This window comes from Dipteris shenzhenensis, chromosome 19, assembly GCF_047967505.1.
Source record: "Dipteris shenzhenensis isolate YYH24624 ecotype China chromosome 19, Dip_SZ_1.0, whole genome shotgun sequence".
NCBI lineage: Eukaryota > Viridiplantae > Streptophyta > Polypodiopsida > Gleicheniales > Dipteridaceae > Dipteris > Dipteris shenzhenensis.
This window is the reverse complement of record NC_141614.1, coordinates 8,004,236-8,019,472: the sequence shown is the minus strand read 5'-3', so window position 1 is coordinate 8,019,472 and position 15,237 is coordinate 8,004,236. Positions and strand designations below refer to the sequence as shown.

At 41.0% G+C, this 15,237-nt stretch overlaps 1 long non-coding RNA gene across 1 annotated transcript; it reads right to left on the bottom strand.

Moving 5' to 3' along the window:
* Window positions 1-7,837: 7,837 nt before the first annotated feature.
* On the bottom strand, window positions 7,838-9,415 carry LOC147890018 (uncharacterized). The gene is made up of 5 exons (XR_015542689.1): window positions 9,308-9,415; window positions 8,384-8,467; window positions 8,218-8,298; window positions 8,038-8,103; window positions 7,838-7,952 (listed from the first exon to the last, which is right to left on the bottom strand). It is a non-coding gene; the product is annotated as an uncharacterized LOC147890018 (long non-coding RNA).
* Window positions 9,416-15,237: the final 5,822 nt, after the last annotated feature.

Here is a 15,237-nt window from a genome sequence, read left to right as displayed (position 1 = left end):
ATGATTGTTTCTTGTCCTACTTAAGCTTCACATTGCCTCCATGAAGTCCCATTAGTGAGAGTAGTTCTTCAAATTTTGCAATGCATTGTGCAGAGACTTGATGTGGCCTCAAATTCCAAGCATAAACTAGATGGAGATAGAGTAATTTACAAATTCCTCTCGAAGCACCTCCACTTGTTCTGGGTTTAGCCTTCTCATTTTTTGAAACACTAGCCTTGTATTAAAACAGCTTTACCAATTCCTCTCGAAGCACCTCCACTTGTTCTGGGTTTAGCCTTCTCATTTTTTGAAACACTGGTCTTGTATTTTCTTTTAACTCTATCCTTAAAGGCTTTCCAACAGCTTTACCAATTCCTCTCGAAGCACCTCCACTTGTTCTGGGTTTAGCCTTCTCATTTTTTGAAACACTGGCCTTGTATTTTCTTTTAACTCTATCCTTAAAGGCTTTCCTCTAAATCCCCAAATTTCATCATAAGAGGTGATGAACAAATGAGGGTATCTCCTTAACATTGCATAATATTGCTCCTCCTCTTCCAAAGTGAGATCTAAATTAAGAGTTTGTTCCCCTTGCTTGACGAGGTGACGAATGGAGCTTGCTATGAGAGGCTGTTGCTCTTCGATCATCGTTGAGAGGGAAGATGCTTGCTGCAGATCAATGCGACGCTGCTTTTCTAAATGAATTGTGGGAGGATGCTATTGATCGCTAATGTTCCTGCGTTTGTTTGTATGCTGTCACGTGGAGTCTAGCACAGTTCCTTTTTGACAGATTATATTGCCCAGGGGTGCTCGTTGTTAGTATGCAGGCTGGTATTGGTTCGTGAGTATAAACGAGACTCTTAATGGCTGCGTATATGCATGATAAGCTGATTCACACACACTGAACGAGGCAGTTCTGTCTTGGAGAAAAGCCTGCATAGACTACATGCGACCTGTTTTATGGAGCTCTGAATTTGGTTCGTGGTTGGGATCTTGAGCAGATAACGATCACTGCGAGCTGTATATTTGTGGCTATACGTGGTTGACTTGTTACTGAACAGTGAAGAGGGTTTTTTAGCAGTGATGCAAATTTGAAGATCGTCAATGACCTGTGCATCTTGAGTCGTGGATTTTCTGTTTTTTGTATATCTGCAATCAATCGATTTTGTGGGGGGGTTTGTCTCGTTTTGTGTGTGTCAAGGATCCCTTCTTTGGATACTAGTGGACATGCTTTTGAACTCGAGCCCACATTGCTGTTAATCCCTCGAGTTCCAGCTACAATTGGTTTTATCTTATACAAATCTGAAAGTATATGATGATTTTATCTCTGGAGCTTGGCCCAGAAGTACTCGGTATGTATTTTGAGGGTTTTCAGATTGAAGTGTTGGTCGATAAGGTTCTTGGGTATGAGTGGTCATTGCTTCTGCGAGTTAAAGAAGAGTAATGGGCTGGGGTAACTCTAGTTGATGAGAAGGACCTTCCTGGATATGTATATCACATGGAATTTTGTGAAAAAGAAGAAACTATCTGAGTGATTGTTTGTGTTTACTGGAATCAAAGGTTGGTGCGTGTGTGTTATCTTAGCTTCTTTTGTCCATACCGTTTTCTGTGTATCATTATTTTGGCGATCCAGCTGGGGAGTGCACTTTTTTAATTGGTGAGTGAAGTCCACCCAAATCAAGAAGGCCCAAGAGTTTAGAAATGGCTCAAGATTTTCCAAGATTCTATGGTTTGCCTAATGAGGACCCTGAGAGGTTCATTGAAGGCATGGAATTTTCAGCTTTGATCAAGGATAGAAATGTTCCAAAGATTTTATTACAAATATTGTCCTTCTGTTTGATGGGAGAGCCGTTTGTGGCTGCAGAGGTTTATGGAAGCTTGCCAAAATGAGCAAGGGGAGCATAGGAATCCCACATATGATAAGGTAAGAGTTGCATTTTTAGTTCAGTTTGATTGCCAAAAAGATGCAGATGGTCTCTGGAAAGAGATGTGTGTTCTGCATCAGAAGCCAGACGAGAGTGTTGATGCTTATTTGGGAAATTTTACCATTATGTAGAATAGATGACAGTCAGCCCTTTTGCCAGAGGTCCCACCTCGCATCATCAAGAAGGACAGGTTTATTGCAGGTTTGGAATCAGATATTTGTGTCAAAGTGGAGGTAAAAGAGCTTAGCTCTTTTGAAGATGCAGTAAGGGTTATCAGAGAAAAAGAAAGGAAGAAGAAGTTGATACAATCGGGTTATGATACGTTTGCGGTTCCAGTTGTTCCAGAGATACCCATTCAGAATGAAGCTGTGCCACTCAAGGTTGAGGAGAAGAAGGAAAGATCTACTAAGGATGAGATACATGAGATGGCTGAGATGATGAAGAATCTGAGTTTGCATCTTATGATAGGAAGAGGAAGAGGGCGTGGCAACTGTCCCAAGTGGTAGAGGAATTGGGGGTCCTTCTACATTTTCAAGCTCCTCAGCAAGCTAAACAGGGAAAGGATTTATGCTCCTTATGTTCAGTGCTTTAACTATTTAGAATGGGATCACTATAGTTCACAGTGTGACAAGCCTCCTAGAGTAGGTGGTGATGTATACTCACTTCCTCCAAATCTGAATAGCAGGTCAAATGATCATGAAGTTGAGATAAAGGAGGCTAAATCTTCAGCCAGTAATGGGGAAGCAAAGCCTACATATGAAGAGAAAGGGAAAGGGAAGCTTGTGAGTGTGCTTAATCTTGAAAGGAAGGCTGCTGATGTCATGCCCTTGGAATTGGAAGAAGATGAAGCTGATGTGTTGCCTTAGGAAGAGAGACAGAGAAGAAGATGTGGGCCCAAGTGCGAAGAAAAACAAGCAAGCAGAGGAGATGAAAACTTCTCTCTTAGGAAGAGAGACAAAGAAGAAGATGTGGGCCCAAGTGCGAAGAAAAACAAGCAAGCAGAGGAGATGAAAACTTATCAAAAAAGAAAAGCAAGACAGCCAAGACGGAAGTACAAGACATCAGATTATCCTTTGGGAAAGGAACAGCTTGAATATGACTTGATTGGTGATTTGTCAAGCAGAAAAGCAGATATAACTTTTGGCCAGCTGATAGGTCTTTGTCCTAAGCTTAAGAAGTAGTGGAGGAGGGCTGTTAATACAGGCAGGAAGAAGACTTTTCGTAGAGAGGAAAAGAAGGTCATGTCTGTGGCAAAGTTATCAGATATATGTCCCACTATAGAAGCATGGCATAAGGGTTTTGATCTTGGAGAAGCATATATAGATGGTGGAGCACAAATATGTGTAATAACTCAATCTTGTGTTGAAAGATTGGGTCTTAGAATCACATCTCCATCTAACTTTCGGATAATGATGGCTAATCATGCCAAAGTTAAGAGTCTGGGGTTAATTTCAGATTTGGATGTGGAGGTGTATAATGTCCACAGCAAGGTGGATTGTCATGTTATGCCAGCAGGAATAGGGGCTTATCCTCTCATTTTGGGAAGGCCCTAGTTGAGGAAAGTGGGAGCCATCCAGAATTGGGGGAAGGGTGTGATTACAATTCACTCAGCCACAGGAAAAAAGATGAAGTTTAATATGGTAAAGCAACCCGATATTCCAAGTACTTCTGAAGAAGAGGAAATGAGTGATACAACCAGTTTTGAAGACAGCTCAATAACATCTGAAAGTGAAGAAGCTTATGTTGCATTTATTCAAAGTGTTGAATGATTGAAGATAGATCAACCATTTGAATCTGAAATGGAAAATGAGCAGGGCAGATATGAAGAGATGAAGCAGCTTATGCAATCTAGTGACCCCCCAGTTCCAATACAAGAAGTGGTGGAACAAACTCTTAATTCAGATCTCACTTTGGAAGAGAAGGAGCAATATTATGCAATGTTAAGGAGATACCCTCATTTGTTCATCACCTCTTATGATGAAACTCGGGGATTTAGAGGAAAGCCTTAGAGGACAGAATTAAAAGAAAATACAAGGCCAGTGTTTCAAAAAATGAGAACGCTAAACCCAGAACAAAAGTGGAGGTGCTTCGAGAGGAAGTGGTAAAGCTTTTGAAGGATGATATAATCTATCATGTTGTTCATTCAGATTGGGCCAGCCCGGTGCTTATAGTACCTAAGAAAGATGGAAAGTGGAGAATATGTGTAGATTATAAGCCACTTAATGCTTTGACAAAAAGCAAACATCATCCATTGCCCCATATGGATGACATACTGGACAGAGTTGCTGGTCATCAAATATACAGCCTTTGTGATGGTTATTCAGGATACTTTCAGATGGAGATAGCCCCAAAAGATCAGGTTAAGACAACCTTTATTACTCCTTGGGGATGTTTCAGTTACAGGAAGATGCCTTTTGGTTTAAAGAATGCCCCTTCTCATTACCAAGAGAACACTGATGAGGTACTTGCTCCGTTTCTTGACAAGTTTTGTAAAGCTTTCATTGATGATATCTGTGTATATAGTGATCGGGGTGATCATTGTACTAAGCTTGATCAAGTTTTTAAAAGGATTGATGATAGTGGAGGTCAACTTAACCCAAGAAAGTGCACGTTGTCTTGTACCAAGATCAAGGTACTGGGACATATGATATCTTAAAATGGAATTGAACCAGATCCTGACAAGATTAAAGCTCTTGTAACTTTGGCATCACCAAAAAATACAGCATACATGGAGATGATTCAAAAAGCATAATCTTCATAGGATGCCTCATCTTGTGGAGGCACATCAACTAAAAGTAGATTGGCATTTTCTGACTTTGAAGTTGCTTCCTTTTTTGCTCTACAAAACTTTTCATGATGATTGTTTTTGCCACAGTGTTTGCATGGATTGATCTTAAAGCAGTCTTTTGAGAGGTGATTAATCTTCCCACAATGATTGCAAGGTGAAAACTTGCCCTTCTGAATTTTTATGGCATAGGCTGTGTCATTGCCTTTCCGGAGTTCCATGTGCCTTTCTTCTTCTTGAAGAGCAGAAATAAGACCTTCAAGATTAGGATTAGGAAGATTTTTCAAAGTGGTAACAACATGATCATAATCTTCATGCATACTCTTGAGCAACACTGCCATAGCATCATCTGTAGTGATAGGAGAGTTGATAGAAGCAAGTTGAGTCATTAGAAACCGCATGTAATTGACATGGGCAGCCAATGGAGTGCCACTGACCATCTTCAATTCAAAGAAAGCAATCTTAAGTGACAATTTTGAGATGTGAGAGCTAGCACCAAAAATAATGTCAAGCTTCTGCCAAGCTTCTGAAGGAGACTCTAAGTCAGAGATGTGATGAATATAGTCATCTCCTAAGGCAAGAGCAATGATGCCATAGGCTTTCTCCTCTCTAGCAGGATCTCTTGCCGGGGTGTGTCGGAGCTGAGGATTCTCCAACATTGGAGGCTGTTGAAGAAGAAGTTGAAGCCGGTTTGACAAGCCCCCAGAGGTTTTCCCTCATTAATGCAAACTTGACCTTCATCTGCCATGTGTGGAAGCCCTTACCATTGAACTTATCCATATTCAAGATGGTAGCCATGAGAGGGTCTAACCCAGAATGGGCAGTGTCTACTCTCTTACAAGGCAAGAAAGAGTTGAAGAGCTTCAAAAAACAAGCATTTAGAGTAGCAAAGGCTTGCAACCAAAATCCATACTACAAATCAATGATGTTTTCACTTGCATGCTTCATAGAGGTGACTAAATGAAAGTATTCCAAGCAAATCCAGGTATAGCAACTTAAAAGAAAGTTGTAGCCACAGTTGTACTGATGCTTTTCAAAACTTTAAAACCTCAGAAATGCTAAAGTAGCATCTAATGTAGCATCACACTCACAACCTTGTCAAAACTGTCCAAAACAGAGGCCTAAAATTGGAGGGCTTGTATCTCACTCTTCAAAGCAAAGAAAAGAGGGCTTTCTGAAGCAAAAGAAAGCTCATATACCAGAGAAGATCCAGCACAGAGGTTGGGCGAAATGGCGCACTGTTTTGCCCGGGGGAGTTGCTGCAGGCTGAACCTGAGTTTTGATGAAAAATGACTCAAAATGTTCGTCTTGAGGTCGCCCATCTACTCCTAAGAGGGCTCGAGCAATGGCGCAGCAGGCAGGGAGTATTTTGCAACAGAAGAATGACGAAAAAATGCGCTGCTTGGAGAATGGCAGCCAGCAGAGACGTTTTTTTTTCAATTGCTTGCAAGTGGAGGTTTGCCCAAACGAGGAGTATCTCCAGCAGGAAGGGCTTGGAGAATGGCGGAGAACTGAGGGAGAACAAGCTTGAGCAAGATTTGGGAAGAAAGAGAAGAAATGGTGAAGATGAAGAAGAAGATGATGTGGCACAAGTGGGCTCAAGGAGGATCAAAGTGCTCGGATACCATGTTGGTAAACTGAAGGGAAAGCATGGAGTGAACACAAACTGAGAATTCTTGCGTATGGAATGAAGAAAGGTGAGGTCCTTAAGTAGGCACCTCTTACATGATCACTGACATCACTGCTGACCTCTGAGCTCCACAATCATCTCCTCAATCTGCTCCTAGATTCTCTCAATCATCCTATGTGGCTTCTACCACCACCTAACAGTGCTTATGGGCTCCTAACTGTGCCTCTAGCACACACACATAGAAACCAAGGTGTGCCTGGGGGGTGTGCCTGGGGCATACACCTTGAGATATCCCAACATAAACATGTGACACAGGACAACATTTCGGAGCACATGGTATCACGTCACCACATAGACAATGTTGGAAACCATGCTCTGGATTATCCTGGTGCTCCCACATTGCATTTCATCATATCCCACGAGCCCCTGCAAAGACATTTACAATCTCAAAAGAATACTTACATCAGTACAAAGCCTTTTGATGGGAGTGCCCATTGACTCAAAACCATCACCCACTAGCTATGTGCATACCTATGTGCCTACCCTCAAACATGCAACAAGTGAAAAAACTATTGACATTTTTATAGACCACAGACCGTGTGGGGCAATCGATACTGCTTGGTATGGCTAGACATCGCGCGGCAATGCTATACTGAAAGGGAGGTAATCTGTAGATCTGTATAAACATAGCCCAATCAGGCTGAAAGTGAAGCTCCATCACATGATCAGAATAAATTCTTGAAGCCACAGTCTCCTCCATTGGATGTCCCTTGTACAACTCTTGAGAGAGGAGGTGACACTCTTGCTCTTTGCAATGCAAGGGAACTGAATACGCTAGAGAGTAAAGAATATATCAAGCCCATGGAAGTGCACAGCACAAAGAACCCCAACCAGCCAGCCAACTAACCCAAAGGCCAACCAGCAACCAACTCACACATGGCAGGCCAACTGTCATGTCAGCTAGTCGACTGCCACGTCAGCCTAATGACATGCCCCATGAGCATTTGCTACCATGCCAACATCGTACAGCCCATGTGGCTGTTTATCATGTCAGCAGCCTGCAGATTCTACAACATCAGCATCGTACCAGTCCATACAGCTGCCACGCATCCCACAGACTACATCAGCACCTCGCCATGTGGCCAGAATGCTACGTCGCCGCCTCGGGTGGCTGTGTGCCACCTCTACATCATTATGGATGTATGATGATCTAGCCAGCCATATACTGTCCTGAACATGCACCCCATCTCATCAGGATAATGGTTCACTGCATACTGATTCTCATGCATCTATCCTTCTTCTACACTACCATGCTCATGGCTTCTCATTTGGGGGCCTTATAGAGGAGCAACTAAGCTGAACAAAGGGTAACAAAGCATGGAGAATCGACTTCCAACAAGGCCCTCAACTAATGAATGTCTATAGGTCCTCAATCTCATTCAAACATTGAAAACCAATGAGGAAAACTATTTACAAAGCAAGTGGTAAGATGGTTTAGAGCTAGGTCCAAACACCAAGGTACCTCAGATTCAATAGGGCTTTTCTTAGAAACTTTTGCTGGTGCACCATTCGGAACACTCATGCAATTCATGAATCCTGCTTCTTCCATTGATAGCTTGTCTATCTCTCCTTCAACCTGAAAATTATAGACAGCCTCAGTCACAAATCACAATAAGTTGGATACAGAACCTCAACATGAGAACACCATGTGAAAGTCTCACAATAATTATGTGATCCGCAGCCTTTATGTCATCTAGACCATAAAATATGTTCAATGCATCCTTCTCCTGCCAGAAAGTAATACAAACCAGGATTAATTCAACAAACTAAAATTTAAAAAAACTGCCAACAACAATCTGTGCCTGCTGAGAAATTGAAAGGAAAAAATGTACGACTCTTACTTGCCAAAAAAGCTTCTCCAAAGTTCGATATTTGCAATTTACTATCTTCCCATTCTTTCTGTACGGAAATGCAATTGCAAGCTGCCATAGAAGTTACAAAGAGATGTCATGACAAACAGTATACATAAGAGATAAGCATTATGATCTACACTATCAACATGCTTACCCCTTTAGACGAGCTTTTTTGCCTCACTCCATTGCGAACAAGAGTTTCTTTTGAGATTCCTCTTGAGGCAAAATATGATATCACCTACAAAAACAAAGCCAACATTTCCACAATTCATGAAATCAGATTTCTTCTTGAGCTTGCAAAACATTGTCACTAGATCTAGGTCAGTCATGTTATGATCTAATCAGTTCAGAAATATGTTCTACTACCGTTAGTTCACATGTACAATTGAGTCAAAACATAGAAAATGTAATGAGTTACTTCCTCCTTGCATGTACCTGCATATGCAATCGTCTTTCTTATCTTTACACTCCCAACCTCCCCCCTCCCCCCCCCCCCCCCCCCAAAAAAAAAAACCTTCTTCAGCAACCAAGCCCACATTTCGCTATTTGTTTGTCTCAACAACACAATGCTTCTTCTAACAAAACACCAAAGTGATTCCTCTTTAGGATTAGGGCAAGGCTGCAGTAGGAGAAGAATATGCAGCAGCCTCCAATCCCCATCTATCGTTCAACACAATTCAGTGAGCTAAAAGCATGCTCAAAGGATGTGGTCACCGCCGACGATATATATATACCTTTGTAAGACTGGAATAAATCCAATTGTACAAATTCAGATTTCTCTTATTCTAAAGTTCAAAATTCTACAAAGAAAATACAAAAGAAAATGAAAGAGAAGAAAGATGAGGTAACCAAAAGATGTGGTCACAGCCAATGATGATACAAGTGGAGTAAATGAGGAAACTACAAAGGTAGTAGTAATGATTTTTCAAAGAAGGACCACAACAAGACAAAATAAAGAAGAAAAACAGCTATTGGCCACCAAAGCAAGCAAAAAGGGCTCCTGATGCACCATCCAATTCCTTTCCACATGCCCATAAACAGAGAAAAGCATATTCTAAATAATGATAGCGAATCATACCCCTTGATCCTACTTTTAGAGTTTCGGAAGCTTGATATTCACTTCCCTGCAGTCAAGCAATGAAAATTGTCTCTTGCTTCCATGCATCTCAAACAGCGACGCAATTCTGTGGTAGCACAAATTGCATACATATCAGATAGTCCTCTCACAAGAGAGCTCACTCAGTTCTCAACTTCTCACAAATTGTATACATATCAAACAGTCCTCTCACACGTGAGCTCACTCAGTTGACATGGCTCACGGGTCCAATGAGTCAATTGTATCACTGTAACGATCGTTTCACACAACTCGCAGTACGACTGTAGAGAAAGATAGCTTAGCAATTTCTCCAGGGTTGAGATTTTTAATTGTCAATGATGCACAAAGGTTCCACTAGGGAGCATTCTTATGAACAAAATACTGATTCTTTAAGAGCCGATATGGTAATGTGCAACACCGAAAGGCAGCAAAAAATTGCATACATCTTTGTCAACATATAGATCTTTATTATTGAATCAATTAATTTGGTGGAATAGTAAAAACATTACGTAAAAACAAAGATATTTAGGATTTGGGAATCTTTTTCAATGAAGCCACATATTGACGGAAACCCAATTTTACTTGTCAACTTGATAGCATAGGATGGAGCAGGTCATTTTCACAATTGAAAGAAAAATGTAGTTTCCGGCTTAAATCTCATTATTGTTATACCCATTCTTTGCGTTGATAATATGATCATGACAAGTGTTCGATATTGAGTAGTGTGGTGTGAACACCCCTTGGGCCCTTTTCACCTCCAATTAGGAGGGTTTTTTCTTATGTTAGAGGTACATAACCCCATTTTGGTTTTGTACGTTTTGACATTTCATAATAGCACTTTAGCCTTCTTTTGCTCTCCACGACTGATTTGTTCTACTCCACTCTCTATCTTCCTCTACCCCAAAAACTTACAAGTTGGTATCAAATCCTTGCTACTCTATGAACTCAAGCTAGTCTTGCTTCAAGAGAAGTTCCTCCAACAAAACAACTTCTTTTCCAAGGAAAGATTGATGGGTGAAGACGAGATAGGGCCCAATGCACGATGGAGTAAGGGTGGGAGCGGCTCCTGGTTGTTAATGCAACCATTTGTCTAAAATCAAGACAAAACACACAAACTAAAGCTGCCCCTGCCTCTTCGTCATTCGGTGTCAGACAGACCTATTTCGTGCACTGCCTCAAAGACTTGCATCATCATCACCTCCAACTAACCAATCTCCTAGCATCGACCTACATCATCATCTACAAGAGTATCGTCATCCGGTAGAACCTTGTAAGCAACAACAATTGCTTCAAAATACGCTCAACTGCCGAATTCTGCCTATTCAAGCCATCGTAGTTTGAATCAAGTCGTTACCTTACTTTATTGGAGCCATGGACCGCTTGTTTCTTACCACTACCTTGTTACCTAAGGTCGTCTTTTGATATTTCATCTTTTTATTGCCACTGTCTGCTCGTTTTCTGCCGAGATCTGCAATTTGTTGCTCATGGGAACCTATGAAGGGGATCCGATGTCAAAACACTTGACAACTCCAAGATCTAGATAGCTTAATCAGTGCCATTGCTGGCCTTTTCAAGGGTATCCAACTTTTTGCAATAATGACACTTGCCCTTTTTGTGGGCTTGCTTGCATGATAGGTTGAGTGATGTAAGTATGACTTTGGCAAAGACTTCAAAATGAATTGATTGTCTGGAATGACTTCATTAATATTGAGCAACTCCTCACAAAGCACGTCAGCAAACAAACTTACATGAGAATATGAGACGAGCAATTCGAGATTCTTTGAAATAGGTCTACGTATGAAGAGTTTAAAAGCTCGCATACCTTTGGGCAAAGGAGTTTTTTGTACTGCCCCGCGTGATATGAAGTGAGGAAGATGTTGTGCTCTTCTAGGACCTCTCTTACCGAAGCTTCAGTCCTCAGACGATCGGGTACACCTGAACAGCAAAACGGTGCATTGAGTTTCCTAACAATGTTGAAGTCGTGTCCAGAAACTAGCGCACAATGGCATAAAAGTCTTTCTTGGGACACTATTGATTAAACCAACGTTTCTGCTTGCCGTTTGAAAGCGAAACACCTGATGTTGTGAAGGCGTGGCTTGTCCGTTCTGAAGGCAGGACAGAATTTTCGAGACCCTGAGTGGCTGTGAAGGGAGGTACGATTGCTCTTCTCCATGAAAGCCGATGCCTGACGCGAATCCATGGTCGCAAAGCTAGCATAGCTCACGCACAGAAATGCAAGTTTTACCAGGGTTTAAGGGCTTAATCTGTAACTATATCGGAAGGGTTTAAGGGCTTAATCTGCATCTATCTATGTCTATAGTATATTACACTTAAGGATAGATAATACAAGGGCGTTAATTCCACATGGCTTGCCCATGGGAATAGGAAGTAGTATTGGTAGTTATAGGTTTGTGCCGAGGACTATGGGTGAAGGTAGTGGCCTGGGTGTGGTAGGCTTTTTAGAATTGTTAGCAATGCATGCGGGGTAACATCATTCGAAATAGTCCTCCCCCCCCCCCTCTTTTTTTAATTGGGAATATATTGTGGATAGTGACATTCTAGCAAGCTTTTTTAAACAAATTAGAAATATAAATCCTTCTTTTGCATGGGCAAGAAGAAGAAAGAGAATGCCAAAAAAAGGTTGATGGGCTTGTTGAGGGGTGTGGGCATTGGAAAATGCTATGTGTAGATGTAGCTCGACGGATCATTGCTTTAGGATGAGAATGTATGTACTAGAGTGGTTGGACCAGTAGCAATGGCAAGTTATGACGATGACTGCTTCACTAATTGAAATTGGATCATATTTGGACAAAGCTTGACTGTAGATTGTTGTTGCCTGGTTAATAACCTTGCTGCTACAGGAGTGTTCTTGTACAGCATTGGAGAGTGCGTTGCATGGTTTATAATCCGAGCACGTGCATTGGTTCTGTGTATTTCTTCGCTACTATTAGCATGCTTACGATCAGGTGTTGCGCTTGTCTATACAGAAGTGATAGCCTGCAGCTACCAAAGCAAGATACATTCTTGAAGCCATGTAAAAGAGGCAGTGTTGTTTGGCTGTTTCTTATCTCTTAGAAACACAAAATGTCAGCAACCATAAGGATTTCGCGTACCGCTATGTTTTCTATGTGCACATTGAACATTGTGCGAATTAACATATGTACAGATTTCCTTTTGGAGGCATTCCCATTTTGCTTTTGTTTGGACATACAAGATCTAGCAAGAACAGCGCTATCAACCTTTATGTGCCAATTTTCTAGCTTGTTGAATAGGTGGTCTGTAGAATGCAAGTCGAGAAAGAGCTGTATAAGTGAGACCATGGCTTCAAATGTTTTGTGGACCAAGTGCTACACTCACCATTGTCAATCCTTGAGATCTGTGTATGGTTCTTGGATTCGCAGGCTACACTGGGAATCACTTCCACGTGATAAAATTTTTCCCTGTTTGGAAGTCCTTAGTGATTGTAATGGCGTCCATGTTGATAGTATTGCTTCGTTGTTCTTAGTTTGTGGCACAACTTGGAAGACACCATCAGCTCCATCAATGAGTGCATCAACAATGTCTATATTCCTTAAGCATATTTCGACTCTCATGCCCTTTTGCGCACTCTTTGGTGGTTTGATTCGTCTGTTGCACATTTTATGTTTGGAATCAATTGCTTGTAGTGTGTAAGGCTGTCCTAGTAGTTTGTTGAAAACATGCTCACTGTGGCTTTCTTTTTGGGCATTGGTGAAGAAGAGGTGCATGATCTTGGTTTCTAGATTCGGTTCCCTATAAAATGTGTCGTTCATGGAAGCTAGGTCTTCGATAGTTTGTTGTCCAATTCTTACTCTATTTAGTATCTGTATGAATTACTTATCTTTTTGACACATTGTTGTAGTTCGCTCATAGCATCAAACTTGCAACTGTCAGTATGAATGTTCAATCATGCTAATTGGGTGAAGATCCAATCGTCTCTAGAGGGCTTGCTTGGCAAAGATAGTCGCAGAATATGACATCTAGCACACCGAATGCTTTTGTGTGGTTGTGATTAATTGAGTGAACATGAGTATTAATTATGTTTAACATGTTTTGTCCTATCAATGATGCTTTGACTAGTAGAAGGTGCAACACTGAGTGGATGGTTGTGTTCCCTATGTTCAATGCTGCTTTGCCTGTGTAAGCCATGAGCAATGCTATGGGGTTGTTGGCACGATTCTTGATTCTTTGTGTACAGTGGTGGTGAATGAGTCCCTCAACTATAATGTGCAATGCGAATGTCTTACCTATGCTAGTGCCACTAGTCAAGAATAGGTTGATAGGCTTCTCGGGCTCTAATGTTTTTCAAAGCATTATGTCATCGTGAAGTAGTGTTGTTGATTGTTTAGGTTTCTAATTTTGTTGTAGAAATTTGCTTTGGGCATGAAGGTCCAAGTTTTGTGTATCGAATGTGCTTCATTTTTTTGTCTTTAAATGCCCAACCCAAGATCGCAATCGACAACTTTATTTGTTGCTGTGTGATTAGCTGATTCGCTATTCTTATTGAGCGAAACTATTGTCTTTGTGAATTTGTTCTTGTTTTCATTAAGGATATTTATGTTTTCTCGATACACATTTGCCATGTCTTGGCTCCTTTTATGAGTTGTTCTTCAAAGCTTCTAAATGGGATGTACAGCAACCAATTCTCATGATAGAAGCACAAAGCGTCCTCACACTCCTTGAAGTACAAGAAGCATAAGATTTGTGGATTTTTAAGATTTCTTTGTTTGCCCTTCATTGCTTTGTATGGCAATGCATATTCAGCTAGGCAAATCACATTTAATGCTACTTGGTAACTATAGTATTTTTGTATGATGTCATCAAAGAATATGTTGGTGTTGTTGTCTAGACCTTGCAATGATGCCTTCCATTTTGGTAGTAGCGTTCTATCTTCCTAGAAGTCAGCCTTGACAAAGGCAAATTGTCTTGAGCAACTTGCAAGCAGTAATGATATCGCATCTGTGTTGTGTGCAGTAGTCAAATGACTCTTTAAATTGCTCTTGTTGTGGTTGTATCCATCTTTGTAATGAACCAGTAGACATAATATCTTGTTGTTGTGATCGGGTTAGGATGAATGAGATGATGAATGTATGATGCCACTGACTCATCTATTGAATGCTTGATATTTGGATTCAAATTCTGTGGGCATCTGAGCAAGTGCACCCACCTCTTCTTAGCACATGAGAATGTGTCAAAAAACATAGTGGTTCCAAGCTAGCAAATCAGTGCAAATACTTTTTTTTAAAAGTGTTTCTTTGTAGTCTTCAATGTTCGTAAAGCCTCAACTTCTTTGCACCCTATTCTCAAATTTAATAATCGTTCAACATTTGTATCATCTTGCACATCTTTTGCATTAAGATGCTTCCCTTGCAGTTGCCCTTGCTCAAGCGCATCAGAAAAAGGGACAATGTTATTGGTTCCTCGAAAGAGTTCTGCTTCTGACAAAGCACGATTATATTTCTAAGGATAATTATGCCTTAATGCATTATGCTGAAATCGGTACTCCGATCAATTGGGCGCACTTGTTCTTTTAATTATGGGAGAGGTGACCAATAAGGATAGACGCAAGAGGTTGGTCCATGATCAATTTTGTTTGCACTCTTTGTGCATATTCCGAATGCACAGAGGCCTAAATAGTTAATTCCAAAGTCATTTTAGGAAGAGGATGTAGGGAGATCTTGGGATAGAAACTAAGTAGGCCTATAAAGTGGTTGGGTATTGTAATAGAGTTCTGCATCTGACAGAGATAGCAAAGGATATTGCAATAGCTTAAGCAGATTGGAAGAAGGGTTTACAATTTTGTTTGCACTCTTTGTGCATATTCCCAATGCACGGAGGCCTAAACAGTTCATTCCAAAGTCATTTTAGGAGGAGGCTGTAGGGAGATCTTGGGA